General features: G+C 45.1%; 1 pseudogene; it reads left to right on the top strand.

The window, feature by feature from the left end:
• Nucleotides 1–6913: 6913 nt before the first annotated feature.
• Nucleotides 6914–7669, top strand: LOC145284073 (uncharacterized; annotated as a pseudogene).
• Nucleotides 7670–22085: the final 14416 nt, after the last annotated feature.

The raw sequence follows: 22085 nt of genomic DNA on the forward strand, positions 1-22085 counted from the left end.
CCCTAACCCTAACCCTAACCCTAACCCTAACCCTAACCCTAACCCTAACCCTAACCTAACCCTAACCCTAACCCTAACCCTAACCCTAACCCTAACCCTAACCCTAACCCTAACCCTAACCCTAACCCTAACCCTAACCCTAACCCTAACCCTAACCCTAACCCTAACCCTAACCCTAACCCTAACCCTAACCCTAACCCTAACCCTAACCCTAACCCCTAACCCTAACCCTAACCCTAACCCTAACCCTAACCCTAACCCTAACCCTAACCCTAACCCTAACCCTAACCCTAACCCTAACCCTAACCCTAACCCTAACCTAACCCTAACCCTAACCCTAACCCTAACCCTAACCCTAACCCTAACCCTAACCCTAACCCTAACCCTAACCCTAACCCTAACCCTAACCCTAACCCTAACCCTAACCCTAACCCTAACCCTAACCCTAACCCTAACCCTAACCCTAACCCTAACCCTAACCCTAACCCTAACCCTAACCCTAACCCTAACCCTAACCCTAACCCTAACCTAACCCTAACCCTAACCCTAACCCTAACCCTAACCCTAACCCTAACCCTAACCCTAACCCTAACCCTAACCCTAACCCTAACCCTAACCCTAACCCTAACCCTAACCCTAACCCTAACCCTAACCCTAACCCTAACCCTAACCCTAACCCTAACCCTAACCCTAACCCTAACCCTAACCCTAACCCTAACCCTAACCCTAACCCTAACCCTAACCCTAACCCTAACCCTAACCCTAACCCTAACCCTAACCCTAACCCTAACCCTAACCCTAACCCTAACCCTAACCCTAACCCTAACCCTAACCCTAACCCTAACCCTAACCCTAACCCTAACCCTAACCCTAACCCTAACCCTAACCCTAACCCTAACCCTAACCCTAACCCTAACCCTAACCCTAACCTAACCCCTAACCCTAACCCTAACCCTAACCCTAACCCTAACCCTAACCCTAACCCTAACCCTAACCCTAACCCTAACCCTAACCCTAACCCTAACCCTAACCCTAACCCTAACCCTAACCCTAACCCTAACCCTAACCCTAACCCTAACCCCTAAACCCTAACCCTAACCCTAACCCTAACCCTAACCCTAACCCTAACCCTAACCCTAACCCTAACCCTAACCCTAACCCTAACCCTAACCCTAACCCTAACCCTAACCCTAACCCTAACCCTAACCCTAACCCTAACCCTAACCCTAACCCTAACCCTAACCCTAACCCTAACCCTAACCCTAACCCTAACCCTAACCCTAACCCTAACCCTAACCCTAACCCTAACCCTAACCCTAACCCTAACCCTAACCCTAACCCTAACCCTAACCCTAACCCTAACCCTAACCCTAACCCTAACCCTAACCCTAACCCTAACCCTAACCCTAACCCTAACCCTAACCCTAACCCTAACCCTAACCCTAACCCTAACCCTAACCCTAACCCTAACCCTAACCCTAACCCTAACCCTAACCCTAACCCTAACCCTAACCCTAACCCTAACCCTAACCCTAACCCTAACCCTAACCCTAACCCTAACCCTAACCCTAACCCTAACCCTAACCCTAACCCTAACCCTAACCCTAACCCTAACCCTAACCCTAACCCTAACCCTAACCCTAACCCTAACCCTAACCCTAACCCTAACCCTAACCCTAACCCTAACCCTAACCCTAACCCTAACCCTAACCCTAACCCTAACCCTAACCCTAACCCTAACCCTAACCCTAACCCTAACCCTAACCCTAACCCTAACCCTAACCCTAACCTAACCCTAACCCTAACCCTAACCCTAACCCTAACCCTAACCCTAACCCTAACCCTAACCCTAACCCTAACCCTAACCCTAACCCTAACCCTAACCCTAACCCTAACCCTAACCCTAACCCTAACCCTAACCCTAACCCTAACCCTAACCCTAACCCTAACCCTAACCCTAACCCTAACCCTAACCCTAACCCTAACCCTAACCCTAACCCTAACCCTAACCCTAACCCTAACCTAACCCTAACCCTAACCCTAACCCTAACCCTAACCCTAACCCTAACCCTAACCCTAACCCTAACCCTAACCCTAACCCTAACCCTAACCCTAACCCTAACCCTAACCCTAACCCTAACCTAACCCTAACCCTAACCCTAACCCTAACCCTAACCCTAACCCTAACCCTAACCCTAACCCTAACCCTAACCCTAACCCTAACCCTAACCCTAACCCTAACCCTAACCCTAACCCTAACCCTAACCCTAACCCTAACCCTAACCCTAACCCTAACCCTAACCCTAACCCTAACCCTAACCCTAACCCTAACCCTAACCCTAACCCTAACCCTAACCCTAACCCTAACCCTAACCCTAACCCTAACCCTAACCCTAACCCTAACCCTAACCCTAACCCTAACCCTAACCCTAACCCTAACCCTAACCCTAACCCTAACCCTAACCCTAACCCTAACCCTAACCCTAACCCTAACCCTAACCCTAACCCTAACCCTAACCCTAACCCTAACCCTAACCCTAACCCTAACCCTAACCCTAACCCTAACCCTAACCCTAACCCTAACCCTAACCCTAACCCTAACCCTAACCCTAACCCTAACCCTAACCCTAACCCTAACCCTAACCCTAACCCTAACCCTAACCCTAACCCTAACCCTAACCCTAACCTAACCCTAACCCTAACCCTAACCCTAACCCTAACCCTAACCCTAACCCTAACCCTAACCCTAACCCTAACCCTAACCCTAACCCTAACCCTAACCCTAACCCTAACCCTAACCCTAACCCTAACCCTAACCCTAACCCTAACCCTAACCCTAACCCTAACCCTAACCCTAACCCTAACCCTAACCCTAACCCTAACCCTAACCCAACCCTAACCCTAACCCTAACCCTAACCCTAACCCTAACCCTAACCCTAACCCTAACCCTAACCCTAACCCTAACCCTAACCCCTAACCCAACCCTAACCCTAACCCTAACCCTAACCCTAACCCAACCCTAACCCTAACCCTAACCCTAACCCTAACCCTACAACCCCTACCCTAACCCTAACCCTAACCCTAACCCTACCCTAACCTGCTCCTAACCCTAACCCTAACCCTAACCCTAACCCTAACCCTAACCCTAACCCTAACCCTAACCCTAACCCTAACCCTAACCCTAACCCTAACCCTAACCCTAACCCTAACCCTAACCCTAACCCTAACCCTAACCCTAACCCTAACCCTAACCCTAACCCTAACCTAACCCTAACCCTAACCCTAACCCTAACCCTAACCCTAACCCTAACCCTAACCCTAACCCTAACCCTAACCCTAACCCTAACCCTAACCCTAACCCTAACCCTAACCCTAACCCTAACCCTAACCCTAACCCTAACCCTAACCCTAACCCTAACCCTAACCCTAACCTAACCCTAACCCTAACCCTAACCCTAACCCTAACCCTAACCCTAACCCTAACCCTAACCCTAACCCTAACCCTAACCCTAACCCTAACCCTAACCCTAACCCTAACCCTAACCCTAACCCTAACCCTAACCCTAACCCTAACCCTAACCCTAACCCTAACCCTAACCCTAACCCTAACCCTAACCCTAACCCTAACCCTAACCCTAACCCTAACCCTAACCCTAACCCTAACCCTAACCCTAACCCTAACCCTAACCCTAACCCTAACCCTAACCCTAACCCTAACCCTAACCCTAACCCTAACCCTAACCCTAACCCTAACCCTAACCCTAACCCTAACCCCAACCCTAACCCTAACCCTAACCCTAACCCCAACCCTAACCCTAACCCTAACCCTAACCCTAACCCCAACCCTAACCCTAACCCTAACCCTAACCCTAACCCTAACCCTAACCCTAACCCTAACCCTAACCCTAACCCTAACCCTAACCCTAACCCTAACCCTAACCCTAACCCTAACCCTAACCCTAACCCTAACCCTAACCCTAACCCTAACCCTAACCCTAACCCTAACCCTAACCCTAACCCTAACCCTAACCCTAACCCTAACCCTAACCCTAACCCTAACCCTAACCCTAACCCTAACCCTAACCCTAACCCTAACCCTAACCCTAACCCTAACCTAACCCTAACCCTAACCCTAACCCTAACCCTAACCCTAACCCTAACCCTAACCCTAACCCTAACCCTAACCCTAACCCTAACCCTAACCCTAACCCTAACCCTAACCCTAACCCTAACCCTAACCCTAACCCTAACCCTAACCCTAACCCTAACCCTAACCCTAACCCTAACCCTAACCCTAACCCTAACCCTAACCCCAAACCCTAACCCTAACCCTAACCCTAACCCTAACCCTAACCCTAACCCTAACCCCTAACCCTAACCCTAACCCTAACCCTAACCTAACCCTAACCCAAACCCTCACCCTAACCCTAACCCTAACCCTAACCATAACCCTAACCATAACCCTAACCCCGAGGCCAGTGCACGACTCGCTACGGAACCGGTCATGTCACTGAAGTTATCAGCCCGCAGGCTGTGCGAGTTGATGCAGTACCTCGTCATTTTAAAGACTTAAGATCAGTATTCCAAACGCAGCTGCCGCTTGACGAAGATAGTTAAATTGAATCCGTGACCAGCGACCCATCATTCTGGTTCATGACGGCTTCAACGCACAGCGACACTGAGAGTGGTAGCCTTCAAAGTACTGACCCTCCTGCTGATGATGAAGACCCGGACAGTGATACTGCGATGCTCAGCTTTAGGTTCGCCGACCTTCGTGTCACGGAAGACAGCGCTGACGATGATTAAGCCCTGAATCCCCCTCTCCGAAGAAGCACTCGAAGAAAAAGGCCACCGCCTCCCTGCTCTTTCTGTGATAATGAGATCAGGGGTGAGTGTGTAATAAATTGCGAACAGACGGGCTTACCTGACAAACGCTCGAGGTGTGCACTCTGCAAAGCGGGCACGTCCAAAGAAAAATGGCAAGATGGCGGCGGCCGGTTAATATTGCCAAGTAATCACGCAAAATCTCGTGTTCTCTCGCACACACGAGAGTTCAGCTTAGCATAAAAACGGGTCACTGTGAGCAAGAAGGGAGAAGGAAAAACGTAGTCAAGACAAAGACGACGCATCTGACGACTGAGAAGAAAAAAGAAGAAAAAGAGCAAGAAGTAGAAGAGGAAGAAGAGAACGATACATGAGAAGACGAGGTGTGTGCGGTTGTGAGTAAATCGAAACAGACAGAAAAAAAAACCCTGATTACACAACTCAGCTTCTTGAAATTGTGCATAGCGATGTTTGTGGAAGGATAGAGGCAAAATCGCTTGGTGGTGCCGAATATTTTGTCACGTTCATTGATGACAAATCCAGATTTGTGCTCAAAAACAAACGAGATGTCCCCCAAAAATTCAGTGAATGGAAAACTATGGTGGAAAAGTTCACTGGTAAAAATATAAAGGTTTTACGAACCGACAATGGAGGAGAGTATACTTCAAAAGAATTTGAAAACTACCTGAAGAAGGAGGGGATTAAGCACGAGTATACTGTTCCAAAAACGCCAGAACAAAATGGTGTTGCAGAGAGGATGAACCGAACATTGGTGGAGATGGTTCGATCAATGCTATCGGATTCTAAGCTGCCTAAGAAATTTTGGGCTGAGGCATTATCAACGGCTTCGTATATTAGAAATCGGAGCCCAACAAATGCAGTAGAAGGTATGACACCATATGAAGTGCTGAAGGGACGTAAGCCTAATGTGAAACACCTACGCATTTTTGGATGTGATGCTTTTGTCCATGTACCGAAGGATGAAAGATTCAAAATGGACTCAAAAGCAAAGAAGTGCAAATTCCTTGGTTACGGGATTGGTATAAAAGGGTATCGACTCTTTGATACCAGAAAATCCAGAGTGTTCCATAGCAGAGATGTCATCTTCATTGAATCAGGTTCAATAGCTGAACAGGAGAAAGAAGAAATTGTAAATCCATCTCTGGTAGAAATTGGACACCAAGATAGCTCCGATGATGAAGAGAACCCACAAGAGCTAACAGGACCCCGAAGATCATCAAGGCTAAAGAAAACTCCAGATCCGTATGGCGAATGGGTTTACATGGCCCATAACTTAAATGACCCATTGACCATGAAGGAAGCACTTTCTGGTCCTGAAAAGAATGAATGGTTAAAGACAATGAATAACGAAATTTCTTCCTTACATTCTAATACAGTATGGGACCTGACGGAATTGCCTAGTGGACGAAAAACTATTGGTAGCAAGTGGGTGTTCACGCGAAAATACGATGCTGATGGTAATATGGAACACTATAAAGCTCGACTTGTAGCTCAAGGTTTTCTTCAGAAGCAAGGAATCGATTATGATGAGACTTTCTGCCCAGTTGTGAGATTTGAATCGATGCGAACAGTTATTGCACTGGTAGCACAGCATGATCTGAAGCTGCATCAATTGGACATAGCCACTGCTTTCCTGAATGGAGAGCTGAAGGAGGAAATCTACATGAGGCAGCCAGAGGGTTTCAAAGTTAAAGGCAAGGAACATCTTGTCTGTAAATTGAAGCGAAGTATTTATGGCTTGAAGCAGTCCCCAAGATGTTGGAATGATACACTGCATGGCCAGCTGAAGAAGATGGACTTCAAACAGTTGGAAAGTGATCCTTGCATCTCCATAAAATCTTCAGGAGGAGACATTTTCATAACAGCTGTTTATGTTGATGACATTATTGTGACATGTAAATCCACAAGTCTTATTGAAGATTTCATAAAAGCGATATCAAAGATTTTCAAAATAAAAGATTTGGAAAAACTACACCATTTTTGGAGTGTGAAGATTATTTATCCGAAGCAGGAAAAATATGGATTGGACAGCCTACATACACAGCAGATGTCTTGAGAAAGTTCCAGATGGAGAATTCCAAACCTGTGTCTACTCCAATTGATCCCGGAACAAAATTGACGAAGGCAACGGAAACAAGTAAACTGGTCAACAAAGAGTTGTATCAGTCTGCAGTTGGGAGCCTATTGTACCTGTCGACAAGGACACGACCGGATATTGCTCATGCCTTTGGAAATGTTTCCAGATTCTGCTCTCAACCTACAATGGAACACTGGAAGGCTGTGAAACATATCCTCCGGTACTTAAACGGTACACAAGGATATGGTTTACTTTATGACAAGAAGAAAGCCACCAATCTCCTGGGGTACTCCGATGCTGACTGGGCTGGTAATTTGGATGATCGCAGATCAACATCTGGATATGTTTTTAAGGTGAGTTGTGCGGCAGTCAGCTGGAGAAGCAAAAGGCAAACCTGTGTTGCTCTATCAACAGCCGAAGCTGACTACATGGCATCGGCAAGTACAGCACAGGAGGCTGTTTGGATTCAGAATCTTCAAAGTGCCTTGCTAGGATCTCCAGTAACACCTACCCTTATATATGAGGACAACCAGTCAACCATGTGTATGGCAAGGAGTCCACAGTATCATGGAAGGGCCAAACATGTGGACATAAAGTTCCACTATGTTCGAGAACTGGTCGAGCGGGAAACTGTTAAGCTCGAATACTGTCCAAGTAAAGAGATGGTAGCCGACCTGCTAACTAAAGGACTTGGAAGCACACAGTTTGTAAGGCTCAGGGAACTTTTGGGACTCCATAAACTATAATGCAGACTGTCAGCAATTGAGGAGGAGTGTTGATATATATTCAATTGCTATAGGGTTATCTGCCCCTTTCCAAAACCCTTTTACTGTGGGGATTCTCTCCCCTTTTATTGTAACTCTTCGGTTCTCCATGTTGTAAATAAAATACACACACATTGTGTGCGTCTTAGTATTTCGTCAAACAAAATGTGTTCATAGTAATTTTTAAAACCTTTCTGGATGTTGCAGGCTCCGGTGATGAGGTATGTGTCCACACATTTTTATTAAATGACTTCCACTCATTTTCAACAAGAATTTGGCTTAATATCGTTTGCTTTTTGGCTTGGGGCTCAGCCGGTTAACTTTTCTTTTCACCCTTGTACTTTTTCTCCTGAATATCATTTGAGTGGGTGGAGTTGGCGGAGAAGCTGGAACTCTCAAATCTGGAGTAAGTTCTGTTAAGGGTTGGGGAATATTAAAAGAATCGTACAAAACCTCTAGGGGCAATTCATTTTCTTCTGCCTGTTTGTAGTCATCAGTGTGTCGAGGTCTTAGCTGATTTATATGCCTGCGACAGTCGAATTTATTACTTCTTACAGAATATAGCATGTGTCCGATTCTTTTCATGATAATCCCCTCCTCCCAAAATTTTTTCCAATCCTGTAATTCAGGAAGAATATTCTGTCACCAGGTTTGTAAAACCTTGTTGGAAAATTTTCTTTTGTTGTTGTTACTCTGGTTGCACTTGGTAAACATCTGTCAAATACAGATCTGATTTTCCGTGCAAACATCAGTTCGGCTGGTGACGAACCGGTATCAGTGTTTGGGTTCGGAGTTATCCTGTACACCGATAAAAATTGTTCAAGACTCTTCTCGTCAGTGTCCATGCCTTGGTTTTTCTTCAAGTCTCTGCTAGGCCATTTGACCTTAGGTGGTAGATTGCCGTTGTTAAATGTTTAATGGCTAGAGTCTTGCAGAATTCTTCAAATTCTTTGCTGGTAAATTGGGTGCCGTTGTCGCTGACAATAGTTTTAGGCACTCCAAAGCGACTGAAGAGAACTCTTAGTGCATCTATTGTACTCATCGAAGTAGGGTGTTTGTATTTAAACACTTCTGGCCATTTTGTGAAACTGTCGACGACCACTAAGAAATAATGTCCATTTAAAGGACCTGCATAATCGATATGTAACCGAGTCCACGGTGTATCAGTCTTTGGCCACGGTTGTATCTGCATAGGTGGTGCCTTTGCTGCTAGCTGACACCCTTCATACTCTCTTACGAGTTTTTCAATGTCCTGGTCCATCCTAGGCCAATACGTATATCCAGGCATTAAAGCTTTCATACTCGACATGCCTGGATGACCACTATGAAATTCTTTTAAAATTCTTCTCTGAAGCGTAGTCGGTATGACGACTCTGTCTGCGTACATCAAGGTTTGAACACCAATGGAAAATGGTAAAATTTTAGGGTCTTTCTTTGATTTTACATTTAGTTGCACCAACTTTTTCATTTTCACAATATAATCATCCTTTTCTGCTGCCTTATTTATTTCGTCTAGAGTCACTGGTAACTCTCTGATTGTGTTGCACAGTAATCCGGAGAGTTCTTTTTCCTCTGTCAATGCAGCTATTACTGTGTCTTCCAAAAGTTCAGCACACTTTTGGATGAGCCTGGACAGTCCGTCTGCATGTCCGATATTTTTGGATGAAATGTACTCCATTTTAAAGTTATAATTTAGTAGAATTATGCTCCATCGTTGGAGTCTGTTCGCAGTGTGCGTAGGTATGCCTTTTTTAGAGCTAAAAATAGTCAATAAGGGTTTGTGGTCGGTTTGCAAAGTAGACATCCTTCCATGAATAAATCTATGGAATTTTTTAATGGCATAAATAATTGCCAAGCTTTCTTTTTCAATTTGAGAATAGTTTCTTTCAGCCGGCAAAAGTGATCTGGATGCATGGGCTATTGGCTTTGTTGATCCATCTTCAAGTTTATGGAGAAGAACTGCTCCTACTCCGTAGTCACTTGCATCTGATGCAACAATCAATTCTTTCTGTGGATCAAAATGTGCTAGAGCTAAATCTGATAGCAGGCATTTCTTAATATCTTCAAACGCATTTTAGCATTTTTTTGACCAAATCCACTTTTTTGTCCTTTTTTTAGCAAATCATTCAATGGTGCTCTCAACTTATGCATGTTTGGAATATAAATAGCATAATATTGAGCCAAACCCCAAAAAGATTGTTACTGGGCAACATTATTGGGTGCTGGCATACTCTTGATTGCTTCTGTTCTCTGAGGATCCGGTTTTTTGCCTTGGCTGTCGATAATTTGACCAAGATATTTTATCTGTTTTAAAAAGAATTCACATTTTTCGGCACTTAACTTGAAACGAAATTCCTCAATTCTTTGGAAAACTGCTCTGATGTGTTCCTTATGTTCCTGTACATTTTTACTTTTGACAAGGATGTCATCCAAATATGCAATTGCAACATCTAAAGCAGCAAGCATTGTATCCATTATTTGCTGAAATAGTGCTGGGTCCACTTTTAATCCAAAAGGAAGTCTTTTCAGTCGGAAAAGTCCTAGATGGGTATTGATACACAAATACTTAGAACATTCTTCACTGACTTTTACCTGAAGGTAAGCTTCCGATAATCAATTTTTGAGAAAATTCTACCTCCATTCAGCTTTGTAAAAATGTCTTCAGGGGATTGAAGTGGATATCTGATTTACCTCTGCACTCCATGTTTAAAAAGAAGTGCCCTCTATAGTATCAGATCTGACCGAATGGTTAATTGTAGGCATAAACCAATTCATACCATCTAAAACATTCCTAACAGCCAGCCATGGTTCTCCCCAGAATGTGCTGCTGCTATCGCGCACAGAAATCACTTTTTCCATAGCTACCAACGTAATAGATGTACTGAGACTAAATCTGCTTTCAGGTCTGCCAACAACCACTGTAAAAGAATAATAAAAAATGCAAGAGAGCTATATGCCCAGTCTGTTAAATCCAAGGTAGCTGATCAGCGGCTTGGTTCCCACCAGCTTTGGCAAATAACAAATAGGATCCTGAACAGAAGTGTGCGTTCTATCCCAACTATTATCAATGGACCAGAGGTCATCTCGTCAGTGTCAGACAAGGCCAAACTATTTGTAAAGAACTTTGCAGCTAATTCTACACTATGCGTCGAAGGTCATCAACTCCCCATATTTCCTCCTATAACACAGAACACGCTAGGTAACATACAAATATCTGTGCATGAGGTCGCCAAGCTAATAAAGAACCTAGATTCCAGTAAAGCAACTGGCCCTGATGGCATCCCAATTATAGTGTTAAAAAAGCTTCAACCAGAACTTGCTCCCATACTTACGAAACTATTTAAGCGCTGCCTTAAGGAGAAGTGCTTTCCGACTCCTTGGAAGACCTCATCAGTTTGCCCTATATTAAAGATTTCAGGTGATAAGTCATCTCTCTCTCAGTACAGACCAATAAGTCTCCTGTGTGTTATGAGTAAGTTGCTGGAATCCATATTAAATAGAGAAATAGTCAACCACCTCAGCAGGAATAACCTTCTTAGTGACACACAATATGGTTTCCGCTCTGCAAGATCTACTGCAGATGTGCTGACGGTTATATCCCACAGGATTAGTGAATCTCTTGACAAAGAAGGCTTCCTTTCTAGGGCAATTGCTCTTGACATATCAAAGGCCTTCGACAAGGTATGGCATAAGGGTCTACTTCACAAGATTTCCAGCTATGGTATAACTGGAAATGTTTTCTCAATCATTAAATCATTTCTCTCCGATAGGTTCAGAAGAGTAGTGGTAAATGGACAAAAATCGGAGGCGTGCAATATAAATGCTGGAGTCCCTCAGGGGTCAATCCTGGACCCAACTCTCTTCCTGATCTACATCAATGACCTCCCTAAACACATACTTAAATCATTCGTTGACATCTATGCTGATGACACGACCATCTACGGCAACACATCAAAGGCTGTAAATGACAAAGTTCTCTCTGATTCTCTCTCATCTGATCTCGAGTGCGTGGTTCAGTGGGGGAAGATGTGGTTGGTTACCTTTAATGCATCCAAAACCAAATTCCTATCCTTACATCATCAACGCTCTGATCCCCAGCTGGCATCAATTGTGATGGATGGCTCTCATCTGGGTGAGGCCCCGTGTTTTGACAAGCTTCTGGGTTTGACCTTTACTCCTGATCTGAAATGGAACACGTACATCAAGTCTGTTGCCAAGGTCGCTGGAAAGATGGTGGGATCCTTCTACCGCTCCAGAAGATATCTCACTACTGATGCAATTCTCTATCTATATAAAATCCAAGTACGTCCAAGGATGGAATACTGTTGCCATATCTGGGCAGGAGCTGCTAAAAACAACCTATCCTGCCTTGACAGAGTACAAAATAGACTTCGTGGCTTAGTGGGGGATACCCTTTTCTCTACCCTGCAACCTCTCTCCCACAGAAGAGACGTTGCGAGCCTTTCCTTGTTTTATCGTTATTTCCATGGCAGGTGCTCGTCTGGACTCCAATCTCTGGTCCCCCCTCGCCAATCTTTCACGAAAAACACCCGTCTAGCTGAATCCACTGTGAAAAATTTCCCCCACTCTATATCTGTGCCTAAATCAAAACGCGGATTCCATGAACAAAGCTTCTTTCTTAGAACTGCACGCCTGTGGAACTCTGTTCCGTCTGCCTGTTTCCCTCCAGACTACAACTTGGATGTCTTCAAGTCTAATGTTAACAAATTCCTAATGAACCGCCCCCTTAATTAAACACTTCATCAAATATCCACACTAACGTAATGTACTTGCAATAACCCTTATCCCTGAGTGGCTTCCGGGCCTTGATAAGTGGTGATCACTGTGTAAAAAAAAAAGAGACAGCACGTTACGTTTTTAAGTGTTCCCGCCCAGGGAAGGCTCTCACAACCGGTAACCGGTGATAACGTTCTTTCGATAAAAAGTTCCGGCAGTGAATTGCTCATCTCGCCATAACAGTATAATGTAACGAATTTTTTTTTGTTTTGTTGCAAAATGTTTAAATGTATTAAAGTATTTTCTTTTGAAAATGTGTTGGTGTTGAACAATATTGTAAATTTGTACTTAATGTAAATGTAATGTTTTTTTTTGCGACAGGAATTCAAAGTCATTATTAGATATATACATTAGAATTAAAATGATCTAAGAGAAAAAAAGACTAAGACGAATGGCTGGCTTAGAAATCAATTAGAATTTTAGAGATGGGACAAAAAAATTACGTAAACGGGTATTTAGAGAGTTTTTAGATGTGATAAGCCATAAGAAAGATGTTTTTTTAGCATTTGGTTTTTGTTTGTTTTTTTTAGAGATCCTATAATTTTTTTCCAAGAAAAGTTACTTGGTAGGGATTGATAAGCACAAAATGTCTCTACATCTCATATCTACAATGTGAACACTAAGACTGTCTCAACACTGTCTCCTCACTACACTTCTAAGTCTGAACATTTTATATACATGAATCTCTTCATAACACGAACACAGAACGCAACATCTCTCTTAATAAGACTCTCTAAGACTCTAAGACTCACTTTTAATAAGACTTCCTAACAACGAACAATAACAACAACAATAATAATAATAATAATAATAATAATAATAATAATAATAATAATAATGAAACTTTTATATAACATTAGCGTCAGAACCATCCATCTAAAGATGTTGGAAGACCTCTCCACTGATGCTTTCTTAAATGCCTTGAGATGTTTTATAGATCTCAGGGGTGCAGTGAAACAAATACAGTGTGACCAAGGAACGAACTTTCTAGGTGGAAAGAGTCAACTTGAGAGAGGCATTAAAGAATTGGACGAAGACAGAGTTGCAAGTTTCCTTGCTGAGAAGCAATGTGACTTTAAAATGAATGTTCCAGGAGCAAGCCATATGGGCGGTGTATGAGAACGGCAAATACGCACAGTCAAAAGTGTAATGAGCACTGTGTTAGCTTCAGCAACTGGTAGATTGGATGATTTCATGCTACGAACATTCTTGTATGAGGCGATGACGATTGTAAACGGCCGTCCACTCACAGTAGATGGAATCAATGACCCAAGAGTTTCGAGCCCCTAATACCAAACCACTTACTACGAATGAAAATAACTGCTCCAATGCCACCACCTGGGAAGTTTTTAAGGGGAGACTTATATGCTAGGAAGAAATGGCGCAGAGTCCAGTACCTTGTGGAACAATTCTGGAGCAGATGACGAAGGGAATACTTAGCCAACATAAGCACCAGACAAAGATGGCACGCTAGCAGTCGAAATATAAAGACTGGAGACATTGTACTCATCAAGGAAGACAATCTCCCTCGCAACTAATGGACAATAGCTTAAGTGGTGGATGTGATAAAGAGCAAAGATGGTCTGGTGCAAAAGGTTAGACTCCATATGGGTCAGGACAAGTTAAAAGGCAATGCGGAGAGATTTATTGAACGCCCAATCCAAAAATTAGTTGTATTAGTAGAAAATAACACATAAAAATAATAAAAAATAAGTCAATAGACTTGTTCTTGTAGTGAATTTGCCACCGATCAGTAACTAGCTCGCCAATGATCGATGATAATTTGGTGGGAGTGTAGCTGCGGCCATAGTAGTCCCATCAATTTCAATAACCCCTCCACCTTTCCTTATCACCAGTTGTTGCTGTTCCCCTATTTCTGCGGACTCGAAGCGGGAGTAGGGAAAGAGCCTAGAACGATTCCACATCATTTTGACTACTGGCCCTTGGAGAGACAACATGATATTCATTAATTTATCTCAAAAACTTATCAAGTTTCTTTCGGAGATTAATATTAAAATGTATTCCTTATTAAATGTAATATTTTCTTTTACAGTTTTCACGGTGTTTAATAAAGCTATATACATCAGTTTCCTTTAAACCGGCCAGTAGTTACAAAGCCCTTATAACCGCGTACGCTACTGATGCATTTAATGCATATGACCAGTTTGTCACTCGACAACTTCGTCCTAATGAGACGGTGGACGAGTTTTTTGGTGAGCTGCCATGCCTGGCCCGGTTGGTTGAGGAACCATTGCCCGAATGTTGGTTAACGTGAGTATTCGTGTCTGGATTATCACAGCATGTTAAATATGTATTATGTGCCTCATCCAGGATGGAAACAATGAGTACGGAACAACTGTTGACCTGAACAAGAGCTATCATGATTGACCATGACGGTCCTGTAGAATTGGCTGCTGCTACGTGTGCCAAACGATCACCTGCAGAATCAAATGTGCACTATGACGATAAAAAAAAATGTTTGCTACAGGTGTGGCGGTCCCAACCACTTAGAAAAAGACTGCTTACAGAATCGCCAAAGGAGGTTGAACAGTCGGGCGTGCAAAGTCCCTCGTGAGATATGTTGCTTCAGATGCAGTGGTCTTGGACATATATCATCACAGTGTCAAGGAAATGCCAGAGGGAAGGAGGCAGCAGCGCTAGCCTACGCTCCAACAAACTAAACACTGAGACTTTTCCCTTCATGAAAGTACGCGTGAATGGGTAAGAGTGTACGGTGTTAATTGATTCTGGGTGTTCATGTCGGTTGCGTGACACTGCTGTCCGAACTTTCACCTTCCCGTTCCCACTTGACGCGTCTTCTCTCCACTCCAAAACGAACTTCTGCAACTTTAGCTTCTCTCTTCTTCAAATACACCTTCTCTGCTCGCAATCAAACTTCAGAATACCCTCCTTCCCCAAATCACTCCTCTTTTATTTCCAATCAGGAGCATCTCATTTGCATACCTCGTGGTCACCCTGTAGGCATATAAAGAAACAGGGCAGCCATTTTTGTTTCTTTCTTCTTCATTATGAACACGAGGTAAGCCACACAAAAACGCGGTCGGTCGTTCTTGTTTCTCTTTTTCTTCATTTACACCACACGCCCCCCTGATCTTGAAGATCAATAGGTTACTTCGTAATCCTCCATCCAAGCAGGCCGCCTCCTCTCACGTCGAGGCCTCTGGGGGACAACTTCTCGGGGTTAACATTTTCAGGTTCACTACAACGCGGGCCTAAGTCAGGTTGAGCAGCATCATTTGCTTCTCGGTGGCCCTCGATTTCTTCTTCTTCACTGCCCTCACTGCATACCGGCAATGTCACACGACGCAGGTCTAAGATATGCCGGGGAACGCCATTCACCATCACATTGTTCTTCGACTGCAATCCTGTTATGACCCCTCTTTTCCAACGAGTGGTACACTGTGCATTGGGGGGTTTCACTCACACCTCTTCACCTACTTTGATAGTGGCTTCTTCACTCTCAATTCCTGCTGCTTTGTTGCACGGATGCCGCCACTTATATGTGAAAACGGCCCTATGAGGCACAGTTGTCTCATCTTGTTTGGTCCTCGGCGAGATGTTATACCAAAACACCGCCTCTATGGGTGATACGTTGCTTTTTTCCGCAGCGGCTTTAATGGTGCGATGATTCCTCTCCACTATTCCGTTGCCACTCGGCCGATACGCTGCTCTGAAAAATTGCCTTACTCCCCACTTATCGCACACCCCTTTAAAGGCTTCTGATCGGAAAGCGGGGCCATTGTCCATTAAGAGTTCCTCAACCGGCTCTCTCTCCAAAAATATCTCCTCGATGACCCCTCCGATCGCCCATGCAGCTTCTGCCCTGATCTCTCTCCAGATGGCAAACCTTCCCGGTCCGCAGTCGACCATCGACAGATACAATTTGTGGCGATAGTGTGTCACGTCAATGACCAATCGCTTCCAGTCCTCCGCAACGTGTAGCTCTCCTGCTTCGTGTCTGGACGGTCCAGGGTCAATTGATTGGCACTCTCGACAGTTCTCCACCACCTCCCTAACCTCCTCCTCGGTGGTCTCCGGGTAAACCTCTCTGGCTAGGAATAACGTTCGTTCTCGACCAAAGTGGTGCATTTCGTGTGACTCTTTGACTTCTCCCCCTGCACAGCATACCGAGGAGACCTCCTTTCCCTCCTGCAGCCAGGCCTTCTTCACGCGTGTCATCGAATCCGCCTTGTTTTTTTCTGACGGGACCAACACAACAGATACTCTCAACTGGAATTCCGCTATCAGGTCGGTGAGCGCTCCGAGTCTGCGCTTGATCAGCATTTCCGCAGCACCTCTTGTCTTAACTCTCTTATCGCCAGTTATTGCCGACCGAATCCACGACGCTACCGTTGCCGAATCAGTTTTGACTTCAATTATTTTCAATCCCCATTTCAGGGCCAGATTGATTCCTTTTATAGCGGCATCTAGTCCTGCTACGTTGATATGGGAGAAGTCGTTGTTTTTTCTTAGCCACGCCGCATCCTCCACAGTTACACCTCCTATCTCTAGTACGACGCCCAACGCCAGGTTACTGGCATCGCACCAAACCACACCCGCGTCTTCGCCGCTGACATACCATTTCCCTTTCACTGGGTCCTCATTCCTCACTCTCGCAATGACCTTGCAGCATGTTCGTGACCTCCTTCGTCACACGGCCTTCCCAGTCATCAGTGCCTGTTTGTCGTTTAATGAAGCTGCATGCTATCCTGAGCCAGCCAGCGATAGGATAGTGCCCGACCAGCCTCCCGCAGACTGAGAAGAGTTCTCGCCTCGTCAGCTCAGATCCGACTTCGGGTATTGCATTCCCTCGTTCGAAGACAAGGCTGTCTTTTCCATCTCGCCTTAGTTTCAACCCCAGCACCGCTCCTCCATCTAGGGCCTCCGCCGGTTTTGCGGTTAACCCATACTTCTCGACATGGCTTTTTACTTTCTCTGCTGTCACCTCTGCCTCCTCCACCAGGATGTCGTCAATGTACGAGCTAGTGGCCTCCTCCACTGTACAGTCTTTGCTCAGCACTATCTTCAGTACGGCAGTCATAATTTTGGGGGCTGAACTCAGCCCAAAGCCTAACCTCGTCAGACAATGCACCCGCCCCTTGTACCGGACCAGTTGGTACTGCCAGAGTTTTTCATCTACATGGATCTGCAGATATGCCGATTTCAGATCGACAATCTTAGTGGCCCGCCCCATTCTTCTCCATTTCCTCATGAAATCCTCACATACGTCGATCCCCGTTCCAGTGTGGCAGGCTACGTGTCTGTTCAATTCCCTAAAATCCAGCACGGGCCTAATCTTGTTTTTGGTAGGCTGAACAACCGCCAGTAGTGGCAACACTCCTTTTTCTTCCCCTGTCCACGGTTTCAGAATTCCTTCTTTTATCCACCTCTCCACTTCTTCCTCGAATCCTTTTCTTATTTCTCCTCGCAGGGTGTTTTCGTAGCAGCCCACCTTATTCTGTAGTTCTGGGGGCCCGGAGATCCATTTCCATTCCACCGTCCACCTCACGCCATCAAACTTCGCCAGGAAATCTTTGTCCTCAATGCAGCAAACCTCCGGTTTTGGGGTTCTGACAGTTCTATCACCTTCCACTCCTGCCATCCCCACTGCGCTAAGACGTCCAAACGTCACTTGGCCCCCTCTTAACGTAGCGCCCCCAGTCGGTTAATTGCACTCATACCTATAATCACGTCGACACCACCGACCAGATGATTCAACACTAGGGCTTGCAGTTCAATGGGCACCCCTTGCACCATTACTTCCGCTGTCGTCTCTCCTAGGCATTTCACATCCCTGCCATCCACGGTCCTAATAATCCTGGTTCCGCTCCATGACCTCGCGACATTCCTTGCTAACAGCGTTGTAGTGCAGCCTGTGTCGACAAGGGCTATGGCTCTCTTCCCATTGACTACCACCGGTAACCGAGGCAATGTTCCATCATGCGCCATTTCCACACAGAAGGGGTAACCACTGGCGCAATAGCTCCCCTTCACTCGTTTCCCTGGTCCCGTGCAGCAACACAATAGCGGCTAATATGCCCCACTTGTCCACATCGGTAGCACGTGATCCCCGGTCTCGGCTCTTTGCAGTCCTTGATCAGATGAGGACCCTGGCACCGGAAACACTTGATGGCAGGTCTCCCCTCCTGTCGCCTCGCCGGCTGCCTCTCATTCAAGTGAGGCCTCATGCACATATTTCCACTCACAGCTGCAGCCACGATTGGGCTTTTAGCATTTTTCACTAGGACTCTGGCGTGGACCAAGAGATCGTCCACTTCCATAGAATGGACCCCCGTGATTCTCTGCATGTTCGCAGAGATTTCCTCTGGGAAGCCGTTCACTAGGTACAGCTTTACCGTCATCTCCAGGCTCCTCCCCACGTAACCAGCCAACCCTGCCATTCTCCTGATCTCTGCCGCAAAGACGTCAACGGACTCGCCGGTCCACCTCAAACTTGACAGCTTGCCAAGTGCTTCAAATGGGCCCTCCGCGAAGGCCAATTTCAGCCTTTTCTCCACTAAGGCAAGGTCTTCCTTGTCTTCATCTCGCATCTGCTGGTAAATCGTGAGGGCTTCCCCCTCTAAGTATAGCGGCAGCAGGGTGACCACATCTTCTATCTTTTGCAGCTTCGCCACCATTTTTAATTTCTCCAGCCACTTAATCAGGTCGCCCTCCCCAGTAAAGGGTCTCAACATCTGAGTGCTCAGTCTCCACTCAGCCATGTTAATTGCTTGATACGCCGAAATAGCTTGTCGGTGGCGTGACACTGCTGTCCGAACTTTCACCTTCCCGTTCCCACTTGACGCGTCTTCTCTCCACTCCAAAACGAACTTCTGCAACTTTAGCTTCTCTCTTCTTCAAATACACCTTCTCTGCTCGCAATCAAACTTCAGAATACCCTCCTTCCCCAAATCACTCCTCTTTTATTTCCAATCAGGAGCATCTCATTTGCATACCTCGTGGTCACCCTGTAGGCATATAAAGAAACAGGGCAGCCATTTTTGTTTCTTTCTTCTTCATTATGAACACGAGGTAAGCCACACAAAAACGCGGTCGGTCGTTCTTGTTTCTCTTTTTCTTCATTTACACCACAGTTCACAGACGTTAGTGAGTAAATCTGTGTGTCGCTTTTGGAAGCAGAAGTCAGCAGGAGTATTGACAGCTGACGGAAGGACATTGAATTACCAAGGATACGACAGAGTAAATGTAGAGGTTGACCAAGTTTCTGCTATCGACATTGAAGCCTTGATAAACAGCTGTTTGGTTTCGATCTACTGCTGGGAATTGATGCCATCAGAAAACTCGATGGAGTTCATTTCATGAAATCAGGTGAAGCACGTTTTGACGGCTTAAACAAATGTGCTGCCATCTCTATCGATGAGCCAGACTTTAGCATGACGTATGATCGCATTAATAAAGAATGGACTGCATCATGGACATGGGCAAATGGTTGCTCTCCCAGTAAATTAAATAACAATGTGCAAGAATACACGATGTCTTCTCATGCCAGAGATGCCTATGAGTGTAGCAGAAGTAGCAATAACTAAAATGAGGGGAAAAAGAGCTTACCTCGGGTACGTCTGTTGTGTCACCGGTTGGGGGGAAAAAGAGAATTCCAAGATGGCGTCCGGGGGTTTTTATTAGCGTTTACCCCATGCAACTCTCGGAAAATCACGTTTCTATCTCATGTGATTATGCAAATGGATAATTCCCGGCCACTATAAAAGCAGGAGGCTAGAGACGAGTCGGCAGTGTCCTGCAAATTGTGTGTGTGGGTGTTTCTGGCGATTGGAGTGTGTCTTCTTTTACCACGGTTATCACGGACAGGAATTCCCTCTCTTCTGGAGGTGGGCGATATTGACTATTTTGAAGTTGTACTGTTGCTGACAGAACATTTTTTTTTTTTTGCCTACTACATTTTTGTTTCAATGAGAAAGAAATTCAATGGTGACATACTCAGAAGAAGAACTTGGCCCACACAAAGGCCTAATTCCCTTAATGGCGGTCGTACAGGAGCAGTAGCACAAGGTAATCCAATTCTTGATTACCGGGAGTTGAAGGAATTTGTGTATGGATTCAGAGAGTGGTGGCGACAAGAGTTTAATGTGGTTCTTATGGATCTGCGGAATGCATATCTTCAAATCCATGTTGATAAAGCGTTATGGCCATCTCAAACAGTTATTTTCAAGGGTCAGCGCTTCTGTCTCATGCGGTTGGATTCGGGCTGCATGTGACGCGACTTATTATGAAGTCTGTAATAGACGCGATCATATCTCAGGACCATGCAATCAAAAATGCCACATCAACATATGTGGATGATATTTTCATTAAAGTGTAGTTCCTGCGTCACGCGTGCAACAACATTTTTTTTAGACTATCGCTTGCTTTTCAAGGATCCGGTGCGACTGAAAGACGGAGCCAGACTTCAGGGTTTGCAAGTCTGGGAGAATGATGGCACACTGCAATGAAAACGAGGAAGTCCAATTCCAGGAATCCCCTATGGATTGAACTGTTGACTTGTATTTTCTCTTTGTGGGAAACTCGTTGGTCATTTTCCCGTATTTGCGCAGCAGTAAAACAAGCTCCAGGTGGCAGTCACATTTATCAATCACCTAGCAACTGTAGCATCGAAAGGCTAGGATGGCAGAATCAAAAATGCATCTCTTTATCACATGTTGGCATAAACTGTGAGCAAAGTACGAGAAGCAGGTCCCGTTGGAGGAGCCTGGTGGATGGGTGCAAGTTGCATAGCCACAGGAGTAGCATTAGAGGCGAATAGAACGGTCATTGAGGATGCGTGTTGGCTACGTCCTACTAACAACGCTCAACACATCAATCTAGCTGAACTTGACGCAGCACTCAAAGGAGTCAATTTGGCCTTTCAGTGGAAGGCAACAGTGTTACACTTAGTTACCGATTTGGCGTGCGTGCACCAATGGATCTCTGACACTTTGACTGGGAAAGCGCGTGTGAACACGAAAGCAGCTGATGAAATGCTCATCAGGCGACGGTTAGAAACTTTGACATCACTGGCAAAAGAATATGAATTGTCCATCGATATAAAACTCGTGAAGTCCTATCTGAATCATGCAGATAGTTTCACCAGAGTGCTGTGCAGGTGGATGTATCTATTCAAGAAAGGAAGAAAGACGGTGCTTGAGAGTTGTGTAGCAGTAAGACAACTGGATGGGAACCAGGTGGCTGATATTCATCCAGGAGTAAAACGAACTCTATATTTTGCCAGGATGGTGGACACGTAAGTGCCCAAAGAGACTGATAAATCTGTCGTGAAAGCACGCAAAACACCTGTGCGCTGGAAAAGGGGGAAAATTGGCGTAAAGAACAACTGCGACACACTGGCGATGGACGTAACCCACCACAATAGTGAGAATTATTTTAACTATTATCCACTCTGACCCCTCTAGATTTGCAATCTTTTTCGAATCTATGTGCATTGTAAAACAAAACCCGGATTTTTATTAGCTGCATATAGTTATTTCTCTTGATTTTAGTTTAATTTTATGTTGTTTAATAGAGAAAGCATTAAGCAGTATTATGAATTTTTAATTAGTTCCATCAA

Source organism: Euprymna scolopes, chromosome 8, assembly GCF_053919585.1.
Source record: "Euprymna scolopes isolate OS-2025 chromosome 8, ASM5391958v1, whole genome shotgun sequence".
NCBI lineage: Eukaryota > Metazoa > Mollusca > Cephalopoda > Sepiida > Sepiolidae > Euprymna > Euprymna scolopes.